A 27,998-nucleotide genomic window follows, 5' to 3' on the forward strand; every position below is an offset into this window, starting at 1 on the left:
AATATATAACTTTAATGCAATTCCTATTAAAGCTCCATTGTCATACTTTAAAGATCTTGAAAAAATAATACTTCATTTTATATGGAATCAGAAAAAACCTCGAATAGCCAAAACATTACTGAGCAATAAAAACAAAGCAGTAGGAATCACGCTACCAGACCTGAGACTGTACTATAAATCCATAGTGATCAAAACAGCATGGTACTGGCACAAAAACAGAGAAGTAGATGTCTGGAACAGAATAGAGAACCAAGAGATGGATCCAGCTACTTACCATTATTTGATCTTTGACAAGCCAATTAAAAACATTCAGTGGGGAAAAGATTCCCTATTTAACAAATGGTGCTGGGTAAACTGGCTGGCGACCTGTAGAAGATTGAAACTGGACCCACACCTTTCACCATTAACTAAGATAGACTCTCACTGGATAAAAGATTTAAACTTAAGACATGAAACTAAAAATACTTGAAGAAAGTGTAGGGAAAACTCTTGAAGGAATCGGCCTGGGTGAATATTTTATGAGGAGGACTCCCCAGGCAATTGAAGCAGTATCAAAAATACACTACTGGGACCTGATCAAACTAAAAAGCTTCTGCACAGCCAAGAACATAGTGAGGAAAGCAAGCAGACAGCCCTCAGAATGGGAGAAAATATTTTCAGGTTATACCTCCAAGAAAGGTCTAATAACCAGAATCCACAGAGAACTCAAACGTATTAACAACAAAAGAACATGTGACCCCATCTCAGGGTGGGCAAGGGACTTGAAGAGAAACTTCTCTAAAGAAGACCGATGCAAGATCTACAAACACATGAAAAAAAGCTCATCCTCCTTAATCATCAGAGAAATGCAAATCAAAACTACTCTGAGATATCACCTAACCCCAGTAAGTGTAGCCCACATAACAAAATCCCAAAACCAGAAATGTTGGCGTGGATGTGGAGAAAAGGGCACACTTCTACACTGGTGCTGGGAATGCCCACTAATACGTTCCTTCTGGAAGGATGTTTGGAGAATACTTAGAGACCTAAAAATAGACCTGCCATTTGATCCTATAATTCCTTTACTAGGTTTATACCCAGAAGACCAAAAGTCACAATATAACAAAGACACCTGTACCAGAATGTTTATTGCAGCCCAATTCATAATTGCTAAGTCATGGAAGAAGCCCAAGTGTCCATCGACCCACGAATGGACTAGCAAATTGTGGTACATGTATACCATGGAATACTATGCAGCCTTAAAGAAAGATGGAGACTTTACCTCTTTCATGTTTACATGGATGGAGCTGGAACATATTCTTCTTAGCAAAGTATCTCAGGAATGGAAGAAAAAGTATCCAATGTACTCAGCCCTACTATGAAGCTAAATTACAGCTTTCACATGAAGACTATAAGCCAACTATAGCACAAGACTATGGGGAAAGGGCCAAGGAAGGGGAAGGGAGGGGGGAGGTTTTGGTGGACGGAGGGTGATGGGTGGGGCCCACCTATGGTGCATCTTAGAATGGGTACAGGCGATTGCACTAATGTACACAGCTATGATTTAACAATAAAAAAAGGAAAAAAAAAAGAGCCACTACAATTCTATCACAAAAGGGCTCTTTTTTCAAATAGAGTAAATCTAACTTCAAAAAAAATAAAAAAATAAAACACTGCTATAGTTGAATAGTAACACAAAAACAATAGCAAGTAGTGAGTATATTATGATTACAGTCCCTCACTCATTTGTTGCAGTGTATAAAATTTCAGCAGTGAGTGTCATCCATGGCCCCATTAAGAGGTCTAACACTGAACCCCACCTCAGGGCTGACGTCCATCCTCCTCGTATGCTTTTCTGGTTCTTTTCTGACTCGCATCGAAGTCTATCTGGTCTACTTGATCCATTTCATCAGCCTCTTCTACTTCCTTCCTCTCTAGTAGGAGATTTTCTAGCAAAGAGTTTATGGGGAGAAAGAAAGCCATTCTCAGGAAAGTTTACCTTAAATGCGATGACTAGGTGACCCTTGTTACATGGTCTATGATAAGATGGCAACCTGCTATCTCCACGCTTGACAATCTGACCTGGATGACAGGCAGTGACTATGGTTCGGTTGTCAAGAGTAGATACTGGCATTTGGAGGCCACAGAATGCTTCTGTTACCAGACCAAGGAATCCATCCACCTGCCACCCAAGCCAATCAACAGTATCACTTTTATTTACAGAAAAGCCAGCAATTCTGGAAAACAGTGAGGATATCCCCTCAAAGAGCTACCTGCTCTTATTTCTCTTTTCCATTTTTATACCTTTACAGTACAGACAGACATCAGCAGTGTTGTCAATTAGTGTGCTGAACATCAAACAAGTTCTCTTTCCCCCACATAGTTTACAAAGTCAAAATATCTCTTGCTTTCAAGGTGACTTTATCTTCACAGTATTTTAGTTAGACTAAATTTGTAGCTAATTAGCACTTCACTGAGCACACAGAGTACCCTGGGTCCCTTGACTGGTGCCATGGAGTCCAGTTCCCCGGCTTATCTAGGACAGTAGGCCCTGAAATCAAATAAACCATCTCCAGATGTTGGCATGTAGGCTCATCCAGCCATGCCCTGCATGAAATGGCCGTTGTGGTTAACAGTGGCTGGTAACCCTTTAACCAGCTATATGTCCATATACATGCAAAGGTCTTCTCCTTGTCAGGTAAAAACAGCAAGTATGGTCCTTCTATGATCTAACAAATGGTAGTATCTCCTGGCCCCAGTCCTGCTCCTTGGTCTCTTTCTCCATGGAATGTTCTCTTCTGGCCATCTTTCGTGCCTTTGTCAATATGAACTTCTACAGTCTTCTTTTGAACTCTCTTCCTTCCATTGCAGCTTTTGCGTCAATCTTTAGGACTGATCTGGTCCCCATAGCCCTGGCACTCCGTGCACACAGACTGAATTTGCTAAACCATTCCAGGTCCTATCTGATGACTTTGCATTCCAGGACTCGGCAATCGGAACGCCACTCTGCTGCTCCTTTCTTACCACCTTGGCCTTCACATTTGTCACAAGATACATTGTTTGGCAGAGCCAGTTTTCTTGTTACGCCATTACATAAATCTTCTAAGGTGACTGAGAGCTGATGTGCAACGTTTTTACCTCTCCTTTCTCTCTGCATCCTTCCTCCTCCTCCAAAAAAATATCAAATGTGTCCATGGGGAACCAAACCTGCTCCACCCTCTTTAATGGCCTGTTCCCCTCTTTTGGCATATAATTCCCTTTTCTTCCCATCAGAGGGAACCACATAAGTGTGAGAAATCTGTTTAAACTTCTGTCCATTTGTATTCTTATCAGGGTGGTGCTTCAAGGCCACTTTCCCATAAAACTTTTTCAATTCTTTATGACTGGCATTGGGTTTGACCCCCGCCCCCAAACATCATAGTAACTGGTTTCTTTCACCATTTTCTACAGCTGGTGAGCCGGCTGAGGCCGACATGGGGGAGCGAGAGGGAGCATATAGCTATATGCAGCTCATGCAGCCACTGCACCTCTGCCTCCCACCAAGCATTCTGGAAACTTCCCTAAGTTCACTTCTTGTATGTCAAGTAAACTTAAAATATGTATTATTGGGTCAAAGATTGGTTCTTAGGGTTTTGATTGATTGATTTAGGTTCCTAGCCTTTTTGAGAACCTAATGAAGGCTGCGGACACTCTCCCCAGAGTATGGGGGAGTTCACTGACTCCCAGAAGCCCATGTGTAGCCTGTAGGGGCAAAGCAATCTCCACTGTTCCCAAAGAATGGGGATGTTCTTCCAAGTCTGACATGTGCTTTTGTTTACACAAAATTTTTCCATTGTACTAGATAGGAAACATATAGCAACTTTGAAAAATATGAACTGGGGCAGCGCCTGTGGCTCAGTGAGTAGGGCACCGGCCCCATATACCGAGGGTGGCGGGTTCAAACCCAGCCCCGGTCAAACTGCAACAAAAAAATAGCCGGGCGTTGTGGCGGGCGCCTGTAGTCCCAGCTACTCGGGAGGCTGAGGCAAGAGAATCGCTTAAGCCCAAGAGTTAAAGGTTGCTGTGAGCCGTGTGATGCCACGGCACTCTACCGAGGGCAGTACAGTGAAACTCTGACTCTACAAAAAAAAAAAAAAAAAAAAAAAGAAAGAAAAATACGAACTGAAGATTATTATTTTTTTTTTTTGCAGTTATTTGTTTTTGGCTGGGGCTGGGTTTGAACCCACCACCTCCGGTATATGGGGCCAGCACCCTACTCCTTTGAGCCACAGGCACTGCCCTGAACTGAAGATTATTTAAGAAAAAATATGCACAGTAAATATTTTTTCACCAAATTGGCCTTCATGCAAAATCATACTGGTGCATCACTGCTTCTTAATATCCTCCACCCTCAGTGACCCAGGTCAAGGTTGAACTCCTCTAGGAGGGTGCTACAGACGGGGCTCTCCTGAAAGAACCTGTTCTGTTTTGAGCTGATAAAAGTTAGAAACCTTAAACCAAAATCTCTCTCCCTTGGTCCAAGCCCCAAAATACATGACCACTGTTGACTAAAGAAAAAAAATAAATCAAGGTTTTAAAGAACTAAAAGTTAGTTTTGTTGAGGCCAAGCATGGTGGCTCACACCTGTAATCCAAGCACTCTGGGAGGCTGAGGCAGGAGGATCTATTGAGCTCAGGAGTTCAAGAGCAGCCTGAACAAGAATGAGACACCCTCTCTACCAAAAATAGAAAAATTTAGGTGGATGTTGTGGTGGGTAAGTGTATTACCAGCTACATGGAAGGCTGAGGCAGGAGGATCACTTGAATTCAGAAGTCTGAGGTTGCTGTGAGCTAGGCTAAGGCCATAGCACTCTAGCCTGGGGCAACAGAATGAGACTCTGTCTCAAAAAAAAAAAAAGAAGAAAAGAAAGAAAGAAAGTTACTTTTATTGAGAAGTGTTACCAAGGACGGCAGACAGGACAGCAGACCAAGACCTACAGCCCGGGGGCGGCCCTTCAGACTACTTCAACACAGTATTTCACTTCACTGTTTATGTACAGGTGATAAAGATTCGGTACCTGCAAAATCACGTCAAAGCTTTGGTGCAAGAGTGCATCTGGTTATAGTTTGCAGGGGCATAATCGCTAACCTTGGCAGGTGTTATATGTAGGGAAAGGCAAGGATCAGGGCCATTTACTTTTAAGGAATATGGTGACTCGGGCAAGAGAAGGTGAGGAGGCGCATGCACTCTATCCTATTTTGTCTTCAAAGCAACCCTCTTCAGAGCTGCACATGGGCACAGAGTCAGGAGCTTTTATGAAATGAAATTATGCTGGCAAGCAGAAATAAGCAAACATAGCTTCTTGTGTTTGCTCTTCTGGCTCACACCATACAAAACAATTACCAAAATATTAAAGAATCTTCCCCATTTTCACCCTAACTCATGTGGCTATTGGTGTGAGACTGGCTTTGGCTTTGGCCTCAACAGCAGACCAGTAGGGACCAGAGAAGATGTTAAGAATGAGTTGGGTGGAACCTTGGCTGGCTGGCCTGTGATGGGGGCTCCTTCTGCAAGGACATCTTGCTGTCCGATTCATGTTATCTGTCTTCACCTGTTCCCCAGAAACGCAACCAGCTTTTATGTTCTTTCTTTTTTCGGGGGAGGGAGGCAGTTTTTGGCCGGGGCTGGGTTTGAACCCTCCACCTCCGGCATATGGAGTTGGTGCCCTACTCCTTTGAGCCACAGGCCCCGCCCATAGCTTTTATGTTCTTTTAAAGCAGAAGGAGGAAAGACAAACAAGACAAGGGGAGGTTGAAAGGAGATAAGGAAAATACAGGGTAGGGCAATGCCGGGCTGGCCAGAGCTTTGCAGAAAAACACAACTGGTTATTGGACCACAAGGGACATCTCTGGAGAGGCCATATAGAATGGCCAATAACCAAATGATCCTTCTGAGAACGAAAGGGCGAGCAATTTATCTGGTAGTTCCTCCCAGTCTCTTGTCTCTCATCAGTCCAGACTTACTGCATGTGGTATTGATCTCACCACACAGGGCCGGGCAAAGCTGGACCCTGCACACCGCCCCACCCCAGGAAAGTGGAGACACTGGTGGTACTGAGGGGGAGGAAGAGACACAGCAGCCAGGCTTTGCAGATGGCAGCAGCACCAGGCCAGCGGGCACACAGGACCAAAAGGGTCTGGAAGATGCTGGACCCGGTGCATTTTCGTAGCAGTTCAGCCAACACAGGTTCAGTCTGGACTGAGGCCAGTATCTAAGGGCTCTGGTCAGTATGGTGAGGGGTGGCAACAGCATCTGGAGATTATGGCATGGTGCCACATGCTGCCAGTCAGTAGAAGCGTCCTGCTCCTTTTGGTCTGCAGGGGATGCTGAAACATTTGGCAAGCACAGCTACAGGTCAGGTCCCACCTCCAGCTGGAGGGTGGGAAGAGGCACGTGAGGAGTCAAAGCCACCATCAGGGTGATTAGTATGACGGCAAAACTGAATGTCCCAGCATACTGTCTTAAGTACCCACAGCGGCTGGTGAGCACCCAGGGCCAGTCAGCTGGGGGTCTGGGGCACAGATCAGGCTCCTGGGATGAAACACATCTGGATTAGACAGGGCCTGGGGTAGGACACTCCCCAGCCAGCCATAGGGGGAGAGTTCACTCGGAGGTGGGAGCAGATGGGGACTGACATTACTTTGCTGTTAAAAGTGATAAATTGCTTATTTACTTATTTTAACTATGCTTCATTTCAGTAGCTCGTCTTGAGTAATAGGCTTTAAAATGCTGAGACTATTATGCTTTCTAAGAAAATATATTTTAATTTGCATAAAATACATGGCTATGTCTAAGGCCAGGCATTATATAATGATTATCTTTGACTCCTAAGTAAATATACTAAGTGTTTTTGTTTTTATACAATTTCTCTCTCTCTCTCTCTTTTTCTCATAAACACACACACACCCACACACACAACTCGATCACTTTGCTTCAATAAATGGCATCGTGCAATGCAGAGTAAACTTTGACAGCTCTGGATTCATGCCAGCTTTAGGATCCCAGAGCCCATTGTTCTTATCAGCCACTTTCTGACCCCATTGTAGCAACAAATGTGTATGAAATCATGAGGGAAAAATTGCTATTTTCCACAACCTTTTCATCTACGCAGATTTCTGGTGACTACTGCTACTCTCTACTGAGCCAATGTTGATTAGTAATTATCATTATGCCTTGAAAAGTTGCTAGAAGATAAGGTGCTTGTCAAGTGTATTATTACAATGCCTGTCTCTACTTTTCTGAGGAATATCATTTTTCATATCCTGATGAGCTGCCATACTTTCCCTATCGGTCCCCAGAAACATCATCAGAGCTGACAGTCCTGTATTGCCTCAGCCCAAAAGCCATGCCCAGGATGTCGCACGGACGTGAACCTGCACTAATTGATTCTGTCATTTCTAAGGGGCAGAAACCACATCTGCGGGAGCCTGGTTGGTTCTTTTGTTTTAATGAAGCAAAAGGAACTTCCATGTTTGTCTGTGCCTGTCTGCAAAGTGACAGTGATTTATCGCATGCTGAAAGCAAGTTCAGGGGCCTCCTAGAAAAGCACATAAATCTACCAACCCCCTCGTGACAGATGCTGAAGCTCTGCCAAGCCACCAACAATGACTCCTGCAAAGGAGACCTTACCCACGTCCTACGCCAGAAATGCAATGTCCAAGTCTCTGATAGCCAGGAGCCCTTCCCTTCTTTCCAAGTTCTGTCGTGGGCACATCATACTAATATTAAAAGAAGCAAAGGTAGATACTCTTCCTTTGGTTAAATGTAATGTCTGTTTCCCACTTCTCTCAAATAAACTAGACAATGAGAATCACAAACTAGTCCAGCGCCCTCATTCTAGAGGTTAAAGAAACAAAGACTCCGAGTATTTCAAAACCATCCCTACAAAGGAGTGGCATGTTCTTCTGTTCACCAAGGCATCTGCTTGTTTTATGACTAAACAAAGAAAAGAAAGGTCATTCTAAAAATCTTTCTAGAAATTGAGCATTTTTTAATTTTCCACTGATTCTGACATATCATCTGAGGGCGTCTCCTCAAACTAAAAATCAACCAAACTTAGTTGCTATTTGAAAGTCACTAAGAACTTGTCAACATGTACCCACATGTATGATAAAAGAATTTTCTTTGAGATAATCTATGTACCAGAGCTACTGTTTAGGATATTTCCTAAAATATAGCTTCTGACAATTCAAAATAAAATTGCCAGGTCAGGTACAAGGGCTCACTTCTGTAATCCTAGCACTCTAGGAGGCTGAAGTAGGAGGATTGCTTGAGCTCAGGAGTTCCAGAGCAGCCTGAGCAAGAGCAAGACCCCATCTCTACCACAAGTAGAAAACTTGGGAGGCTGAAACAAAAGGATCATTTGAGCCCAAGAGTGTGAGGTTGCTGTGAGCTATGATACCACAGCCCTCTACCAGGCTGACGGAGTGAGATTCTGTCTCACAAACAAACAAATAAACAGACCAACAAACAATATATATAAAGAATTTCCGGTTATGGTAGTACAGCACCTAAATTCAGGCATTTTCCTTATTTTTTTTTTTTTGAGTTTTTCTTTTATCTTTTTAGCCTTCCAAGCCTGTTTCTTTTTTTAAAAAAATGTAACACTATTATATCTTTTGCATTTCTCATTATCTTTTGGATCCTCATCCCTCTTAAGATCACTCATGTCCTCTCAAATGCCACCGCCAAGGGACATTTCTGAGTCCTCATCTTTTATTGACATTTCTGTAATATTTTACACCAATGACCACTATCTTCTAGGAACTTTTCCATGGGCTTAAGTGATATCATCTCTCTTTGCCATCCTCCAAAAAACAAGACCATTTCCTCTCAGCGCCTCCCAGGGGCCCCTTTAAATAGTGATGCACCCTCTGGCCGTGCCCTGCTTCCTCTTCTCCTTCAATACTGTCTCTTTAGACCAGTGATTTTCAACTGGTGTGCCATGAGAGGATCTTAGCTGTGCCGCGAAAATTATTAATGATCATTCATTAATTATTTTCTTTTTTTTTTTTTTTGGCTTCTCAACAGCATATTTTAATTATAACCATTGCCTGGTACAGGGAAAACTAACAAGTGTTTTTTAAGCATCATTGCAACATTGTATTCCTGATAATTTAAGTAAACCAAACTATGAGTAAATGAATGATACATGCCTAAAAATTATCATGGTTTGAACTATCAGTGGCCACTGGACTTAGGACTAGTCCAAGACCTTGATCTAGATTTTGACCTAGACCTAGACTGTGATCTTGACTAAGATTTGGATCTAGGTGGTTCTTTTTTCCTTGATTCCTTTTCATATCGTGAGCCAGACTTATAATGTGTTTTGGAATCTGTTTTAGAGGTGCCTCTAGTTTTGGTGTGAGATGCAGACCTAGAACGTGATTTAGCCTTCATTTCTTTCTTGCGCTGGGACTTGGACCGTGATCTTGAATTGGATCATTAATTATTCTCAATAGAAGTTCAAAGCACAGTATTTTTTTAACTGTTTTTTTTTTTTGATCAACATAAGTGCACTGCAAAAGTTTAAAAATGGATTCAAGTGTGCCATGAAATAAAAAAAGGTTGAAAAACACTGCTTTACACAATCCTACCCACCCTTGCACAGATAGCTATTGTCTGTTGGGCTTTAACTCCCCAAATGTACCTCTTCAGCCCAGGCCTTTTGCCTGACTCCCACGTGTCAATAAGTTTCCAGCTCCTCCCAGATGGCTCCCTGGGAGCTCAGTGTGGAAAGCTGTCACTGCAGGGCCCTCACTCCCACAGACCCTTACCTGTCCCCTCCTCTCTTTTTGCTGCCTCCCCTCCCTCTGCCCTTATTTCAGAAAGTTATTCAAATCAGTTCATTTACTCTTCTAAATAGTTTCTCTAATACATTCTCCTCTTAAGAATTCTTAAGAATTTAAGATTCTGGGCAGTGCCTGTGGCTCAAAGGAGTAGGGCGCTGGCCCCGTACACCGGAGGTGGTGGGTTCAAACCCAGACCCGGTCAAAAAAAATGCAAACAAAAAAGGAATTTAAGATTCTTCTTAAAGACCCTGGTTATATATCTCCTTGTGTCATAAGTATTTGCCCACCACTCCCTCTCCCTGCTGGACTAGGAGCCAGGACTCGACCATGGACTGGAACAGTCACATCTGTCTGTTTCTTTGATGACTGGTACTATAGGTTTAGGTAATTTAGCAGACTAGATGCTAAATTAATTGTTGCGTGAATGAATGAAATGATAAAGTAGAAGAATGTTTGAAAACGGAAAAATTAGCTACAATATCACCACGTAACAGGGGTGGTTTCATTGTTGCTGCTGTTCTTTATTTTTGCCAGGTCTTTTCAATGTTTTCTCCACAGGCACATATATTTTTAGGTAGTTGTAACAATAATGGACATATAATTTTGTGTTTTGCTTTTTTTTTTCCACTTCACTATTTCTCCATGTGTTTGCGAGGGCTTTATAGTTATCCTTTATAACTGTTGCATTACACGGCAAAACTAGTTTTAGAATGATTGTGATGAGATTGCCGAGGCCGACCTTGTAAGGATCATATCTGATACACAAAGCTGAGAGCCAGGGGAGCCTGCCAAAGCGTAATGACCTTGGAAAGCGACTTAAAGAGCAAATTTTCCCATTTGCCAGATGAACCTAATCATAGTTGTTTGTACTCCTCAGACAAAAGATGTTGTACAAGTAGAAATTCTTTTTAATATCTTATAGGTTTAAAAATGTTTGTAGAACAGAAATAGCTTGCTTTCCTTTGTTTCTTCCTTTGAAGGCAGAGTAGGTTAGTGATCATTTTTCTTTCCCAAGCAGCAAGGATTAACAGCGTTAAGCAGGGAAGCCTGAGCAACAAAAATATCTTGTTCCTGTGTTGTTTTAGAGCCATCTATTTTCATGTTGTAGCAGTTTCTCCCACATTATTATCTTTGCCTAATATGATCAAATTTTAGCACTAGAAGGAATCCAAGGAATTATCCCTAGTCCAATGCTCATATTTCAGATGCAGAAAGAAAGTTATAAAAAAAAAAAAAAATGCAAAGCAACATAAGAGTTCACTCATCCTTGGTCTTTCCATGCCCCTTCCAGAATGAACCATTTCTGCGAGAATTTTGGGGTTGTCCAGGACAAGAGAAAACATCCCCTTTACCCCCTGAAGATATGCTAAAAAAAAAAAAAGTAAATGCACAAATGGCAGATGAATAGGACAAATGGAATACAAATTTATTAGCATACATGTAGTATAATACAATGGGACACAGAGGTTTATGTACCGTTCTTTTTAGGGGAATCAGAGATGGGAAGTGTGAATGGTTTTAGCGGCATAGTAAAAGGTTTCTATAGGTATACAATGAGCTTGAAGAACATTCAGTGGCCTGGGACAAAGTCTGTCAGACTCACAGAGCAAACAAAGGTTTGCCAAATGTGTCTTTCTTCCTGTGATATGAGTTCAGTTAATGCAAACTCAAGGAAGGGACCAGAAGTAATTGTTTGCTTCACCAGCAGGTCCAGACTTCAGGCAGATAAGGGAACTTCAGAGAACAACTTCATCCTGTGCTTTGGGAGAGACAGAGGGTTGAGAGACAGGAAGGGAGTTAGGTCAGAGAGACCTTGAGGCTGCTTCTGTAGTTCAGCATGTGAAAACTCCATATTTGAAAGGGAGCCCAAACTTCGAATAGTTTTCTGATGATTTTTTAAAAGAATAAAAAAAAAAAAAAAAACAAGAATGCAAAGAAACTTCCTAGAAGACAGTGCAGCCCCAGTCATGCTCATAGAATACGATACTTGGGTGACTCATCATAATTCATAATAATATAAGTTCATTTTCCCCTCATTTACCTTAATGTGATCCTATATCTATGCAAAAACAACAACAACAACAACAAAACCACTTTGTGGTGTTCTTATTTTGATTATTGTTAGCATTTTTTTCTGTTTCTTTTTTTTTTTCTTCTTGAAACACAGTCTTGCTTTGTTGCCCATCCTAGAGTGCTGTGGCATTAGCCTAGCTCATAGCAACCTCAAACTCCTGGGTTCAAGCAATCCTCCTCCTGCCTCAGGCTCTGGAGTAGCTGGAACTACAGGTGCCCATCACAAGGCTCTGCTAGTTTTTCTGTTTTTAGTAGAGATAGGGTTTCAGTTTTAATCAGGCTGGTCTTGAACTTCTGAGCTAAAGCAATCTACTGGCCTCAGCCTCCCAGACTGTTAGGATTACAGACGTGAGCCACTGCACTAGGCCATTAACATTTCTAAACCTGGTTTTAGAAACATAAATTATCTTGTAATATGCATTACTTCTGCTTATTGCACCAATAACCACTCTAATTCTCCCCATACTGGTCTCAAAATTCTCTGTTTGATATTTATTCACCATTTTCACCATGACGATCTGAAAGGCAAACAATATACTCCATGAAATCTCTAAGTTACTTTCTCCATTGAAATACACTCATTTGCCACTATTCTTTGACTTTGAACCATAAGGTAGAATTCATCATTAATATCCCATCATTAGTATCCCAAAACCCATATATCATCCAAAATTTTCTTGATATCATCCAAAAGTTTCTTTAGTTCAAATGTCTTGTTGTATGTGACAGATACTTGAAATTTGTAATTTATAAATGAAAATTAAGCTTATTTACTCCTATTTCTCATTAACTTATTTTTGAGGCATACTTCAAAGACTCATTCTTTGCTCATTGAGGGCCCCAGGTTCTCATTTATGACTGACTACAGATGATTGTCCAAATCTTGAGACTTCCTCATTAGAATCAAAAACTAGTGAAGTTTGAGAGTTGCCAATTGACACACAGCACAGCTAGTCCAAACCTCAAGGTTACATACCACTGACAGCCTTTTTCACTGATGACAACTTCTCTTCCCCAGAAATGTATTATTCACTGAACTCAAAATGCCTCTTTGTAATTTTTGCTTATTTATTCTCATTAGATCTTTTAACACAGATTTATTTCTACCATTCCTTTTCTAGTACTAAATAAGGGACTATTACTTGATCATCATTCTAAGAGTCAAATGGAAGCATTTGGCCCAAAATACTGCATTTGGACCATTTCAGCCCTTAACCTCTGTGGAAAGTAGAACAGTGGCCCCCAAATATGCCCACATCCTAATCCCCGGAACTTATGGATATGTTACTTTACATAGTTAAACGGTCTTTACAGTTTTAATTGAGTTAAGAGTCTTGAGATGGAAATTTTGCTCTCATAGGACCAAGGTAACCACAAGGTATCTTATGAGAGGGAGGCAGGAGGATCAGAATAGAAAGGGAAGAATACAACAGAAGCTGAGATCAGAGAGAGAAGAAAAGATCAGAGGATGCTGCACTGCTGGCTTTGAAGATGAGGGGGCCACAGCCAAGGAATATGGACTGTCTCTAGAAGGGGAAAAGGCTGAAGAAAACTAGAATATTTTACCCCAAAATATGCCTGAACTATGGAAGCATCCTCAAGATCTTCCTGACTGCCCCCTGCCAATCCTCTGTTTCTCCCAAAGCACAGGAGGAAACCTTGGACCCGCCCATCCCCCTCTTTCCTTTTATCCCCTGAAATCTCATTATCCATCTCAGAAGACAGGAGTGCAACCACATTCAGGCTCATTCAGATTCCAAAAGGAATCATTTGCAAGTTGATTTCTCTCTTCTGGATCATTCATTTCCTCTAATAATCATTTGCTGCCCCTCAAAACAATGGTCTCCATCTCCTCCTCCCCTATGAAGAAGGGGAGTTTCTCCACCTTCACTGGGCTACTGAGTAAACCATTATCCTGTGATTCCACCATGCCCTGCACATGAACATAAATTTTGTGTGACTTTTCTTGTACTAATCTACCTTTTGTCAACCGATTTTCCACCCTTTGCCCCTACAAGGCAAGGCAATTTGTATTCTCCCTTAGAGTAACCTCAGCCCTTCTGAAACCCAAAGTCTCACCTCAAAAATTGTAAGGTAATAACTTTATGGGTCTTTTAAGCTTCTAAGTTGGTGCTCATTTGTTATAGCAGCAACAGGTAAACTAATACAACCTCTCCTTAAGAACTATGTCCATCAGTGAAAGTATATTTATAGACATGTACAAATGAGACAGGAAATGGTCGTTACTTTCTCAAACCACAAAGTAAAGTGGATATTTAAAACAACAGCAACAAAGGAACCCGTGTTCCCATTTCACAAAACTGGAAAAGGCCTTGTGGCAGGAGTGTGGCTGTCTGATACAGGGAGCAGCTGGCAGGGTGGGTCATGGCAGGGAGGAGACAGCAGGAGGCAGCCAGAGCCCGTCACAGGCAGTATGAAGGGTTCCTCTGAGAAATTTGGATTTTAGAACCCCACTGAAGCCCATTATTGTTTTCTTGACATAGTTTTTAACAAAACCAAGTTCCAGCCGTGCCTCTTCCCGAGGCCCTGGCGCAGCGCCGGGGTGCAGAGGCAGCTGGGCAGGTCCCGTGTTCCTCGTCTGGAGCAGCCAGCAGGTGCTCCGGAGCCGCTGGGGGCGCAGAGCCTGGGATCAGCTGCGTCCCTGAGCCTGGTGGGAGAATAGGCTGGCACGGTGGGCGGGTTGCCCCAGACTGGGAGGAAATGTCTTCATCCTTTGGACACCTGAACAGATGGGTAAAAATAGATTCCCCCGGAGCCTTAAAAAATGAAACATACAGGCAAATCTCTCTTGAGTCTCTAACAGCTTGGGAATAAAAGAAAATGGAGAACACATCTTGATAGAAAAGAAAACCAGGGAAGAGGATTGTACGCACCTGGACCCCAGGTTGTTGTAGGAAGCACACGGAGAAGGAAGCAGCCAGGGAGGCTCGTCTGGCACTGGAGGCCGGTGACAGGCCACCTCTGGGGCTCCCAGGCACCCGGCAGCTTGGGGATTGGTCGTTCTACCCAGTCAGCCTCCCCCTTACACACAGACATACAGACATACACACAGACAAGGTTGTTTCTTTCCATTCTTGTCTTTGAAATGAGTCCTGTTGCAGATAAAAGACCATCTGCTCAAAATGATGAAATCAGGCTTTGGTTGGACGCACAAGAGCTGCATGCACAGAAAAATGAGCCCACCAAGCAGAGGTGGGCTGAGCGCCCAAATCATCCATTTACATGAGAGTGCACACAAGATTCCCACCACCACCACCTTACACCCTTTCTGGAAATTGCATTGACATCTACAGGAAGGGAAAAGCCTTCTACTCACAAGCGGGCATAACTTCATAAAGATTTATTAAACAATCGCTTTGTTGAGATATAATGTACATGCTATAATAACAAACCCATCAGAGGTGTCTATTCACCATTGTGCAGTGAATCCATCACTGATTTTAAAACATTTTCAGCACCCTCAAATCTCCATGCCTATTAGTAATTATGCCCCATTTCCCAAAACCCTCCAGCGCTGGACCAAAAAGGCTACGCCCTTTCTCCTCCCTCCAAATGTGTATGTCTAATTTCCCTACATCCTGGCACCACTAGAGGGCGTGAAGCAGCATCCCACTGTGATTTTCGTTGGCATTTCCCAAATGACTTAAACAGTGTCGAGCATCTCGTCATGTGCTTGTTGGTCACCTATGTATCTTCTTTGAGGAAATGTCTATTCATATCTTTTACCCATTTTTGATTGGGTTATTTGTCTTTTTATTATTGATCTGTAGGAATTCTTTATATATGCTAGATACAAGTCCTTTATCAGAGAGATGCTTTGCAAAAATTTTCTTCCATTCTGTGGATTGTCTTTTCATTTCTTGATGGCATCCTGTGAATCACAAAAGTTTTTAACTTTGATGAAGTCCAATATTTAAAAAACCATAAAAGTCACAGTAATTGAGTTCAAATGCATTTAAAAAGAAATTCAAATATAAGTTTGAAAAGATGAAAAGCCATGTCCTTATTCAACGGAGCACAGAGGGTCTATGAAGAGGTTATAGTAGTTTATCACTGGAGTGAAAACACCAAGGAGGCTTTTGTTAATTGAGATTTTAACTTTGCAAATACGTGGCATAAAGTTCTCTGGGATTTGAAGAAGCTCATTTCCTTGTCACCTCAACACTCATACTTTAAGTTTCCAGATTCATGTAGCAACTTAGGGATGAGGCCATCTCATAGTGGCAGAGTTGCTGCACGGCTGACTCAACGAGCACAGAAAGGGCAAATTTTGGTGGACCCTGGTGAGTCATTGCCAAAAAGTAAATTGGGCCCTCTAAAAGGATTCTGGGTCTTCGTCCACATTCTTCCTGAGCTATTCTTATGTGTGTGCCATCAACACCAGCACAGCCCATCTTTGCATGATTAGTTTGATGCAACTGATTTTTGTCTAATGCTTCACACTTCAAATCATGGAGCAAAAGTGAACTTTACTGACCTTTGAGGCCTCCTTTGGAACAACTCAGAATAAATAGAATATCCTATAAAGTTTTTAAACAAACAACAGTAACAACAAGGATAGTTGCGTTTTCATCGAATCTAGTTACACTTCTGTGCATTTTGCACCCAGATGAGTAGCAGATGAATCAATCAGGTAGTCAAAGAAGAGATGTGAACTTGATGAATTTACAAAAGTTTGAACAGCAAATAATAATTGTGTCCTTAAAATTTCTACTTTTTAAATATGTGAGTATAGTTTAAAACTTTTAAATGCCCTTTGGAAACATAAATTACCCTTTGTTCCCAGTAGATCCACTTATGAACATCTACGTGGTGGATGCTGTGGTCTAAAGGCACCAACAAGTACATGCAAAGGTGAAAAACTGAAAGCTGCTAACATGTCTTTCTATTAATAGAAAAATATGAAATAAACTGAAGTATTTATGCTATGGGATGCTATGCAACCATTAAAAATGGTGAGGGCTTCCAAAGGAACTGACATAAAATGTGTACAAAACCAATTATTTATTAAAAAAACAAACTATATATCATATGACTGCTATCTCTTTCCTTTAAAAGTCACATATTAAAAAATAAACATCTTTCTGCGTTGATATTGATATATTAATATAAAATAGGAAAAATACAGGAAGAATCCTATGGTAGGCAGAATAGTAGCCCCCAAAGATGGCCACATCCTAACCATACACCTGTGAGTATGTTATGTTATATGGCAAGGAAGAATTAATATTGCACGTGGAATTAGGATTACTAATCAGCTAAGTTCAAGAGAGGGAAACTTTCCTGAATGATCCAGGTGGGCCCAATGTAATAATCATAAAGGGCCTTAAAAGTGAAAGGGGAGCTCTCTCTGCTGAAACTTTTCAAGCCAGAAGAGGGTGGTCATCGACTTTTAATCTCCTAAAGCAAAATAACTTTCAACCCCAGATCCTGTATCCAGCTAAACTGAGTTTCATTTATGATGGAGAAATTAAATACTTTAATGACATTCATATGTTGAAGAAATTTGCCATAACCAAACCAGCTCTTCAGGATATTCTCAGACCTATCCTCCATAATGACCCCCCAATCCTCTACCACAAAAGTAAACTCACTCAGATACTTTTGATCAAACTCCAACTTCCACAGAGGCAAAAGGATTAAAAATGTCCACTGGACTTTCGAAAAATTCAGCACCCAAAATTTTACCAGACTTATCAATATTCTCCATTAATGTGAACAGCTTAAACTGTCCTCTAAAGAGGCACAGGTTAGCTGACTGGATACAAAAACTCAGGCCAGATATTTGCAGCATACAAGAGTCACATCTTACCTTAAAAGACAAATATAGACTCAGGGTGAAAGGATGGTCATCTATATTTCAGGCAAATGGTAATCAGAAAAAAGCAGGTGTTGCAATTTTATTTGCAGATACAATAGGCTTTAAACCAACAAAAGTAAGGAAGGATAAGAATGGTCACTTCATATTTGTTAAAGGTAATACTCAATATAAGATTTCAATTATTGATATCTATGCACCCTACCAGAATGCACCTCAATTTATAAGAGAAACTCTAACAGACATGAGCAACTTGATTTCCTCCAGCTCCACGACAGGTGGAGATTTAAACATTCCTTTGGCAGTGTTGGATCGATCCTCCAATAAGAAGCTGAGCAAAGAAATTTCAGATTTAAATCTAACCATTCAACATTTGGATTTAGCAGACATCTATAGAACATTTCATCCCAACAAAACTGAATACACATACTTCTCATCAGCCCACACAACATACTCCAAAATTGATCACATCTTAGGTCACAAACCTCAGTAAATTTAAAGGAATAGAAATTATTCCTTGCATCTTCTCAGAACACCATGGAATAAAATTTGAGCTCAGTAACAACAGGAATCTGCATACTCATACAAAAACATGGAAGTTAAATAACCTTATGCTGAATGACAGCTGGGTCAGAGATGAGATTAAGAAGCAAATTGCCAAATTTTTGGAACAAAACGACAATGAAGACATGAACTATCAGAACCTCTGGGATACTGCAAAGGCAGTCCTAAGAGGGAAATTTATAGCACTGCAAGCCTTCCTCAAGAGAATGGAAAGAGAGGAAGTTAACAACTTAATGGGACATCTCAAGCAACTGGAAAAGGAAGAACATTCCAAACCCAAACCCAATAGAAGAAAAGAAATAACCAAAATTAGAGCAGAATTAAATGAAATTGAAAACAAAAGAATTATACAACAGATCAATAAATCAAAAAGTTGGTTTTTTGAAAGGGCCAATAAAATAGATAAACCTTTGGTTAACCTAACCAGGAAAAAAAGAGTAAAATCTCTAATATCATCAATCAGAAAAGACAAAGACAAAATAACAACAGACTCCTCAGAAATTCAAAAAATCCTTAATGAATATTACAAGAAACTTTATTCTCAGAAATATGAAAATCTGAAGGAAATTGACCAATACTTGAAAGGATGTCACCTTCCAAGACTTAGCCAGAATCAAGTGGAAATGTTGAACAGCCCCATATCAAGTTCTGAAATAGCATCAACCATACAAAACCTTCTTAAAAAGAAAAGCCCTGGACCAGATGGCTTCAAGTCAGAATTGTACCAAACCTTTAAAGAGGAATTAGTACCTATATTACTCAACCTGTTCCAAAATGTAGAAAAAGAAGGAAGACTACCTAACATGTTCTATGAAGCAAACATCACCCTGATCCCCAAACCAGGAAAAGACCCAACAAGAAAAGAAAATTATAGACCAATATCACTAATGAATATAGATGCAAAAATATTCAACAAGATCCTAACAAACAGAATCCAGCAACACATCAAACAAATTATACATCATGACCAAGTCGGTTTTATCCCAGGGTCTCAAGGCTGGTTCAATATCCGTAAATCTATAAGTATAATTCGGCACATAAACAAATTAAAAAACAAAGACCATATGATTCTCTCAATTGATGCAGAAAAAGCTTTTGATAATATATAGCACGCCTTCATGATCAAAACACTTAAGAAAATTGGTAAAGAAGGGACATTTCTTAAAGTGAAAGAGGCCATCTACAGCAAACCCACAGCCAATATCATATTGAATGGAGTTAAATTGAAATCATTTCCACTGAGATCAGGAACCAGACAAGGCTGCCCATTGTCTCCACTGCTCTTTAACATTGTAATGGAAGTTTTAGCCACCGCAATTAGGGAAGAAAAGGCAATCGAGGGTATCCATATCTGGTCAGAAGAGATCAAACTTTTGCTCTTCGCAGATGATATGATTGTATATCTGGAAAACACCAGGGATTCTACTACAAAACTCTTAGAAATGATCAAGGAATACAGCAGCATCTCAGGTTACAAAATCAGCATTCATAAATCTGTAGCCTCTATATATACCAACAATAGTCAAGCTGAAAAAACAGTTAAGGACTCTATTCCATTCACAGTAGTGCCAAAGAAGATGAAATATTTGGGAGTTTATCTAACAAAGGATATGAAAGATCTCTATAAAGAGAACTATGAAACTCTAAGAAAAGAAATAGCTGAAAATGTTAGCAAATGGAAAAACTTGCCATGCTCATGGCTGGGAAGAATCAACATTGTTAAAATGTCCATACTGCCCAAAGCAATATACAATTTTAATGCAATCCCTATTAAAGCTCCACTGTCATACTTTAAAGATCTGGAAAAAACAATACTTCGTTGTATATGGAATCAGAAAAAACCTCGAATAGCCAAGACATTACTCAGAAATAAAAACAAAGCAGGAGGAATCATGCTACCAGACCTCAGACTATACTACAAATCGATAGTGATCAAAACAGCATGGTATTGGCACAAAAACAGAGAAGTAGATGTCTGGAACAGAATAGAGAACCAAGAGATGAATCCAGCTACTTACCGTTATTTGATCTTTGACAAGCCAATTAAAAACATTCAGTGGGGAAAAGATTCCCTATTTAACAAGTGGTGCTGGGTGAACTGGCTGGCAACCTGTAGAAGACTGAAACTGGACCCACACCTTTCACCATTAACTAAGATAGACTCTCACTGGATAAAAGATTTAAACTTAAGATATAAAACTATAAAAATACTAGAAAAGAGTGCAGGGAAAACCCTTGAAGAAATCAGTCTGGGAGAGTGTTTTATGAGGAGGACCCCCATTGAAGCAGCTTCAAAAATACACTACTGGGATCTGATCAAACTAAAAAGCTTCTGCACAGCCAAGAACACAGTAAGGAAAGCAAGCAAACAGCCATCAGAATGGGAGAAAATATTTGCAGGTTATGTTTCTGACAAAGGTTTAATAACCAGAATTCACAGAGAACTCAAATGTATAAGCAAGAAAAGAACAAGTGATCCCATCGCAGGCTGGGCAAGGGACTTGAAGAGAAACTTCTCTGAAGAAGACAGGTGCATGGCCTACAGACACATGAAAAAATGCTCATCATCTTTAATCATCAGAGAAATGCAAATCAAAACTACTTTGAGATATCATCTAACTCCAGTAAGATTAGCCCATATCACAAAATCCCAAGACCAGAGATGTTGGCGTGGATGTGGAGAAAAGGGAACACTTCTACACTGCTGGTGGGAATGCAAATTAATACATTCCTTTTGGAAAGATGTTTGGAGAACACTTAGAGATCTAAAAATAGATCTGCCATTCAATCCTATAATTCCTTTACTAGGCATATACCCATAAGACCAAAAATCACATTATAACAAAGATATTTGTACCAGAATGTTTAATGCAGCCCAATTCATAATTGCTAAGTCATGGAAAAAGCCCAAGTGGATTAATAAATTGTGGTATATGTACACCATGGAATATTATGCAGCCTTAAAGAAAGATGGAGACTTTACCTCTTTCATGTTTACATGGATGGAGCTGGAACATATTCTTCTTAGTAAAGTATCTCAAGAATGGAAGAAAAATTATCCAATGTACTCAGCCCTATTATGAAACTAATTTATGGCTTTCACATGAAAGCTATAACCCAGTTATAACCTAAGAATAGGGGGAAGGGGAAAAGGGAGGGGAGGGACGGGAGGGAGGGGGGAGGTGGGCAGAGGGAGGGTGATTGGTGGAATTACACCTGCGGTGCATCTTACAAGGGTATATGTGAAATTTAGTAAATGTAGAATGTAAATGTCTTAACACAATGACTAAGAAAATGCCAGGAAGGCTATGTTAACCAGTGTGGTGAAAATGTGTCAAACGGTCTATAAAACCAGTGTATGGTGCCCCATGATCGCATTAATGTACACAGCTATGATTTAATAAAAAAAAAAAGTGAAAAGGGAGGCAGAAGGGACAGTGTCAGAGTGATGTAGTATGGAAAAGACTCAGCCAGCCATTGCTGGCTCTGACGATGGAGGAAGGGGCCACAAACCAAGGAATTCAGGCAGCCTCTGAATTCCTTGGTTAAAGCCACAACTTTAACACCACAGGACTAACATCTTGATTTTAGCCCACAGACCTATTTGATATTTCTGACTTGCACGACTTCAACATCATCCATTTGTGTTATTTTAATCCACTAAGCTTGTGATCATTTATTACAGCAAAAACAAGAAATGAACACAGATGCATAATAAACTAATAATGAATTTACCTTTAAAGGACTAGAATTAAAGTGCAGAGAAAAGATGCCTGTATTTTTTACATGTTATCTTTATTTGTGTTTTCTATCTAAGCACGCACACATACATCTTTTGCAATTTAAAAGGGTGTTTTTTTTAAGCCTATGGGGTTCCCAGTGAACGAGTAACAGACAGCTGTAATAAAGACAGAATGTATGCACTAACCACTCCCAGAGGCCACCGGGAAGGATGTTAGAAAGGGGAAGAGGTGGTTTCTTTCTGTATCAGAGTGAGTGTCCTCGAGAAGGTGGGATTTAAACTGGATCTTAAAGAGTAGAGTATTGGCATGCAGAGACAGAGGAGGAGATCCTGTGAGGATGGAGCAGGAACAAAGCAGTGAGGCAAGCCTATCGGGGACTGTCAGGTGTCCCCTGCACAGTGACAGCACGGCACTGTGACTTGCAGCCTGAGAGAGTGTCTGGTCTAATCCCAGAGCCCTTGGACGGATCACTATGGATTTGATTTGTGAAGTGACGAAAATCAATGAAAGTTTTGGAGTTGCAGAGAAAAACAGATGACATAGCTCTTCTTCAGGATGAATCCTTCCATGCAGAGGGATTAAGGAAGACAGGACAGGAGAATGCCCATAGGGCCTAGGCCCTGAGAGGAGCGAAGGAGAGGAGGCCACGTGGACAGAACCTGGGAGCCAGCGCTGGGTGCCTCGCTCACTCACCAGCTGTGGTGACATTGGGACTGCATTGTGGGAAGGATGACCTGGTCAGAGTAATTTAAGATGTGAGAGATCAGGTCCTTGGGATAGATGGGGTTTGGAGGCTGCTGGAGTTCCCTGTGTAAATGCCACATTGCTTAGGTAGGCTACAGGACTGGGCGGGGCTGTGGGGAGAGGGCCCCGAGCCACCCCTGCATCCCCAGGCCAGGAGCTCCCTTTCTGCGGGGTCCTTATTCCCTTTGTTGACTCATTTGCTTCCTTGCCTGCTCTGCCACTGAACTTCATCCTTAGTATCATGACCATTTGTTCATCTTTCCCATGTCCACCAACAGGGTGCTTTGGCTCTGAAGTCTCCCACGCTGGTGTATTCTGAGGGGTGTGCACCCCTTCACATACCTCTGATGTGCTTAGGTCTCTGAGCCTTCTGGCCAGGCCCCGAGCAGCCCTGAGAAACCTGCACACGTGGCCCACGTTACCAAAAAACCTGTCTTTACTGGTAACCTAGAACCTTCCATCAAAAAGTCTTCTCTTGCCTACGTCGGGTAAAATGAGAGGCATGACCTGCTTTTTCCAGGCACCCAAAAAGGTAATTAGTTCAAGTAATTGTATGGTGTGCACAATTCAGTTCTCTCTTAAAGATACACCTGTCGTCAGAAACTCTTCTAGAGTAAGTCCCATTGACAATAATGTGAGGTGAAGCAAAAATAAAGCGATGGATGTGCGAGCCTGCTGTCTTCAAGAGGACTCGTCCCATTTGAGTTCTGCAAACACAGACACATGAACAGGCCTCCCTGATCTCAGAGGAGGACCACCCCTGCCAGGACTTGGAATGTAGAGCTGAAGTCATTGTTTCTGGTCATTCTGTTCAGCCTTTTCCACTTAATACCCTGAGAGTGGGGCAAGGGGATCAGTTATTACTGGCAAAACGATTTCATTACACTGAAGGAAACGGTATTTAATAATATCAAAATGCAAGACCTTTTTCTCACCGTGTCTTGCTGACCCAAACTTCTTGCTAATTTGGAACACCTTTCAGAGTCAAAATGTACTTATTCTTTCTACCCAAATATCCTTGAAATGACATTTACATCTCTTTTGTTTTTTCCAAAGGAGATGATCATACCCATATTGGATGAAAAATTCTAAGTAAAGGGGCTTAGAAAATCTTTGCCTTCTTTACTCCCAATATGAGATAGTAATCAGCAGGGCTCTAAGAAATGTATTTTAAGATGTAAACTTATATAACCCATCTCTCCCTTTTCCCCAGCCACATATGCATATTCCTCCACCTCCTCCACACTTATAAAATTATCTACACTGCTGGGTTTTTTTTGTCTCTAACATATTCAATTTCTGCCCTGAAATGGTCACTTTGGATCTCATGGGCTAGCGTTGAATGGCCTCTCCCTGGGGAAGATGCCTTTCATCCTGGAGCTCCTGGGGGATATTTCTGAATTTCCCTCTGAATATCCATGTACATCATTTTCTCCCACTCCGCCAAAACACCCCAGCCACTTTTCTGAATGGGTATTTAAAAGGAAACTTTGAACTTTCATTTAAATACGGGCTTTTGTAATGTATAGGGTTTTTTAATGTATGTATATATTAACAGACATAAAATAATTTTTCCAAAGATCTCTTTGAATTGGTTTTTTGAAATGGCAACTGAGCAAATGTTACATAATATCTTCTTTATCACATTCGGGGTTGGAGAAATAGTGTGATGTCCTCAAAGAAACATGCCAGCACTGGCGCAGGGGAGGCCGGGGTAGGAGAAAAAGCATTTTGACTCTTAGGTTATAAGGGAGAGTCAGCACAGCCCCGAGAGTGGCCAAGGTCCCTGAGCCAGGGAACCGGGTCAATGTTAAATGTTCATCATGTGTCTGTCCCTCTCGGGGGCTGGTCTCTTGTCTCTTGGATCTAAAGTGAGGCCACTTTGGCACAGGAGATGAAAAATACAGGAGACCCCTTACTTCCTGGGGATTCATTTCATTTAGACTCCACACACACACACACACACAAATACGCCCTTCTTACTTTCCAGAACTTTCTCTAGAGACAGAGAGCTCCAGATGATGCTTATGAAACTGGTAACTCTTCAAAGTCAAAATTAACGTTTCCTTTAATGTTGGCTACACCACCTCCCCAGAAGAAAAAAAAAAAACATTCTATCACCAGGACATTTATACTAGATTGTTTCTTGCAGCTGGATTCACAATCACCAAGATGTAGAAACTACCTGAGTGCCCATGAACCCATGAATGGATTAATAAACTGGGATATATGTGCACCACGGAATACTATTCAGCCATAAAAAGATGGAGACTTTACATCTTTTGTATTAATCTGGACAGAGCTGGAAAACATTCTCTTTAGTAAACTTTCACAAGAATGGAAAAGCAAATACCCAATGGACTCGATACTAATGTAAAGCCAGTGGAGATCTAAATATGCCCACACAAGAGAAAAACTCAATTTGATTCCAGTTGGGGGGAGGTGGAGCAGGGAGGGGGATTGGTGAGCTCCCACCTAATGGGCATGATGTAGGGGTAGGTGGCACACCTCCCAGGTGAAGGGCGCAGCTACAACAGGGACCTTATCTAACAAACACTAACATTGTAGCCTAATTGTTTTTACCCTCACATTACTCGGAAATTAAAAAGAAATAAAGTTAGCCACACAATGCCTTCTAGGTGTTTGAGACTATATAGTCCAAATGCTGTTTTCTATTGAGTGCACACAATCTGGTATTCAAAGCCTGGAGATCCAGGTAGAAATTACACAAACCTGTCGTGCTGCTCGCTCACGTTCCCACTGCCCGATCACTGGCCATCCCTCTGCTCATTCACTGCAGTGCACATCAGAGCAGGGGAGCTCGCAGCAGAAGCTGATCGCTGTGGACAGTCAAGGTGTCTTGGCAAAACACTCAGTGACATAAGTGTTCTTGGTGGATTCCAAGTCTGTAGGCTCAAGCCGCACCTCTACAACTTATCAGATCTGGACAATGAATGTGACAAATGGCAGATGTTAGTTTGGACTTGGAGATCAGTTGGACCCTGGATTTAAATCTCACTGTTTATGTGACTGTAAGGAGGTTAGTTAACAAGCATCAGTTTATTAGTTTATTCATCTATTCATTGGGAATGATAATAATACCTATCTCATAGCCTTGTAATGAACAATTCACATCAAACACACCAACCCCAGGGTCTGATGTCTTGTAGGTAACTATTGTGACATGCAGTGGTAACCATTGCTCTTATAGTTACATAAAATCAAATGTGTCCCTTAACTTCTTTGATAATCACAAACCATCATGCATATACTAGATAATAACAAAATATTTGTTATAGCAAATTACAGTAGAACCTCTGCAAGTTGACCACCCAAAGGACTGTAACAAACTGGTCAACATACAGAAGAGGTCAATGTAAGGGACTCCCATGGAGTAAATGTGGCTCACATCCAGACTCTGAAAATTAGGTTACCTTAAGGAGATGGTCAATGTAGGGAGGTGGTCAACTATGGAAATGCCATTGTATTTGAAAGTTGAATCAGAAGAGCAGTGAGAAATACCAGATATTACTTTCATAAACTATTTAGTGTTCCCTGCCAAAGAGGAACACATTTTATGAGGGAAGAACCCCAGCGTCCAGGGGGAGCACAGTGGGTAAGCAGCACCCACAGGAGATACCTGGATTCCTGGGCCGATGGGCAGGGTGGTTTGACACCACTCTGTACTTGCCAGAAGTAGACTATGAAATGTCTTAAATCGGAGCAAGACATTTTTTAAGTCACAGCACAGCAACAAGAAGGGACCCGAGCATGATTGTGCTGCCTCCCAAACCCACAGAGCGACATGATGGCCCCACGTGGAAGCCACCCACACAGCAGGTTGGGCTACATCTGGGGAACAGGCACCAAGGGCTCAGTGCCTTTCACAGCAAGCCCTGGGGAGCAAGAAGCAGCCACACTGTGATTGCCTTGACCTACTTAGTCCCTACATGACAAGCTACAGGAGCTGCTCAAGACGAGGGCATGGATGTGACACTCAGGATATGCCAGAGTGCCCCACAATATACAGCTTATCAACCAGGAACTCTACTCCTGGGTAGTACAAGCATGTATGCCCCAAGAGACGTACAAAATATTCAGTGCAGTTATTTTTAACATTCCCAAACTGGAAATGACCGAAATTCCTTCAACAATAGAATGAATAAATAAATTATGGTGCATGCATACAATGGAATACTTTTGCCATTGAATGAGGTACAGCTACACGAAACCACCTGTGTGAATCCTGTAAACATCCTGTAGAGTGAAAAGAGGTGGGCATCAAAGGATGCATCCTTTATGACTTCACTTATCTCAAGTTCAAAAACAGGCCCAACAAATCTATGATGTTAGAAGCCAAGACAGTGGTTACCTCTGGAGAGTAGGGAGGAATAGGATTGGTGGGAGCCTGGGAATTCTCCCAATGTTCCTCTTCCGGACTGAGAATTGGTTCTGTGAGTACTTTCACTTTGGGATAATTCAACGAAAACTTGCCCTTCACCCTCTGAAGGTTTGCTGAAAATCAGCTGACAAAAGGCAGATTCATAAGAGAAATGGAATACAAACTTATTTTAATGTGCATAGCATGAAGAAAATCACAGACTGATAGCTCAGTAACCCATGGGGTACAGATGTTTATATACTCTTCTTTTTAAGGGGAAAGAAGGGTGGGGAAGTGCGGATGGTTTTAGGGGCACAGTAAATGATTTTTAGGGGAATTTAATGGGCCTGGGACATACGGTGGCCTGGGACAAAGTCTCCTGAGTCTGCAGAGCAGACAATGGTTGGTGACAGGTATATTAACAGGCCTCAGTCTTCCTGAGATATGAGTTCAGTTAATGAAAACTCAAGAAGGGACCAGAGGTGATGGTTTTCTTCTTTAGCAGGTCCACACTTCAGGCAGATAAGGGAACTTCAGAACAACTTCATCCCATGCTTTGGGGGAGACAGAGGGTTGAGAGACAGGAAGGGGGAAGGTCAGAGAGATTTCAGAGCTGCTTCTGCAGTTCAGCATTGAAAGCTCCGTATTTGGGGGGTATCAGTTTCTGAGCCCTGAAACCATAAATGTATGATACATTTTGCATACATGGTATATTTCAGTAAAACAGTGTTTTAAAAAAATTAAGCCAGGGCGGTGCCTGTGGCTCGAATGAGTAGGGTGCTGGCCCCATATGCTGGAGGTGGCGGGTTCAAACTCAGCCCCGGCCAAAAACTGCAAAAAAAAAA

The 27,998-nt window shown here is 41.5% G+C and overlaps 1 protein-coding gene and 1 pseudogene across 18 annotated transcripts in view; one reads left to right on the forward strand and one right to left on the reverse strand.

Moving 5' to 3' along the window:
* DLGAP1 (DLG associated protein 1) overlaps positions 1-27,998 on the forward strand; it is an 866,993-nt gene that overhangs the window by 590,966 nt on the left and 248,029 nt on the right. The gene's annotated exons all lie outside the window — the stretch shown is intronic.
* LOC128571790 (dnaJ homolog subfamily A member 1-like) lies at positions 1,774-3,420 on the reverse strand (annotated as a pseudogene).

This window comes from Nycticebus coucang, chromosome 19 (genome assembly GCF_027406575.1).
Source record: "Nycticebus coucang isolate mNycCou1 chromosome 19, mNycCou1.pri, whole genome shotgun sequence".
NCBI classification, from domain to species: Eukaryota; Metazoa; Chordata; class Mammalia; order Primates; family Lorisidae; genus Nycticebus; species Nycticebus coucang.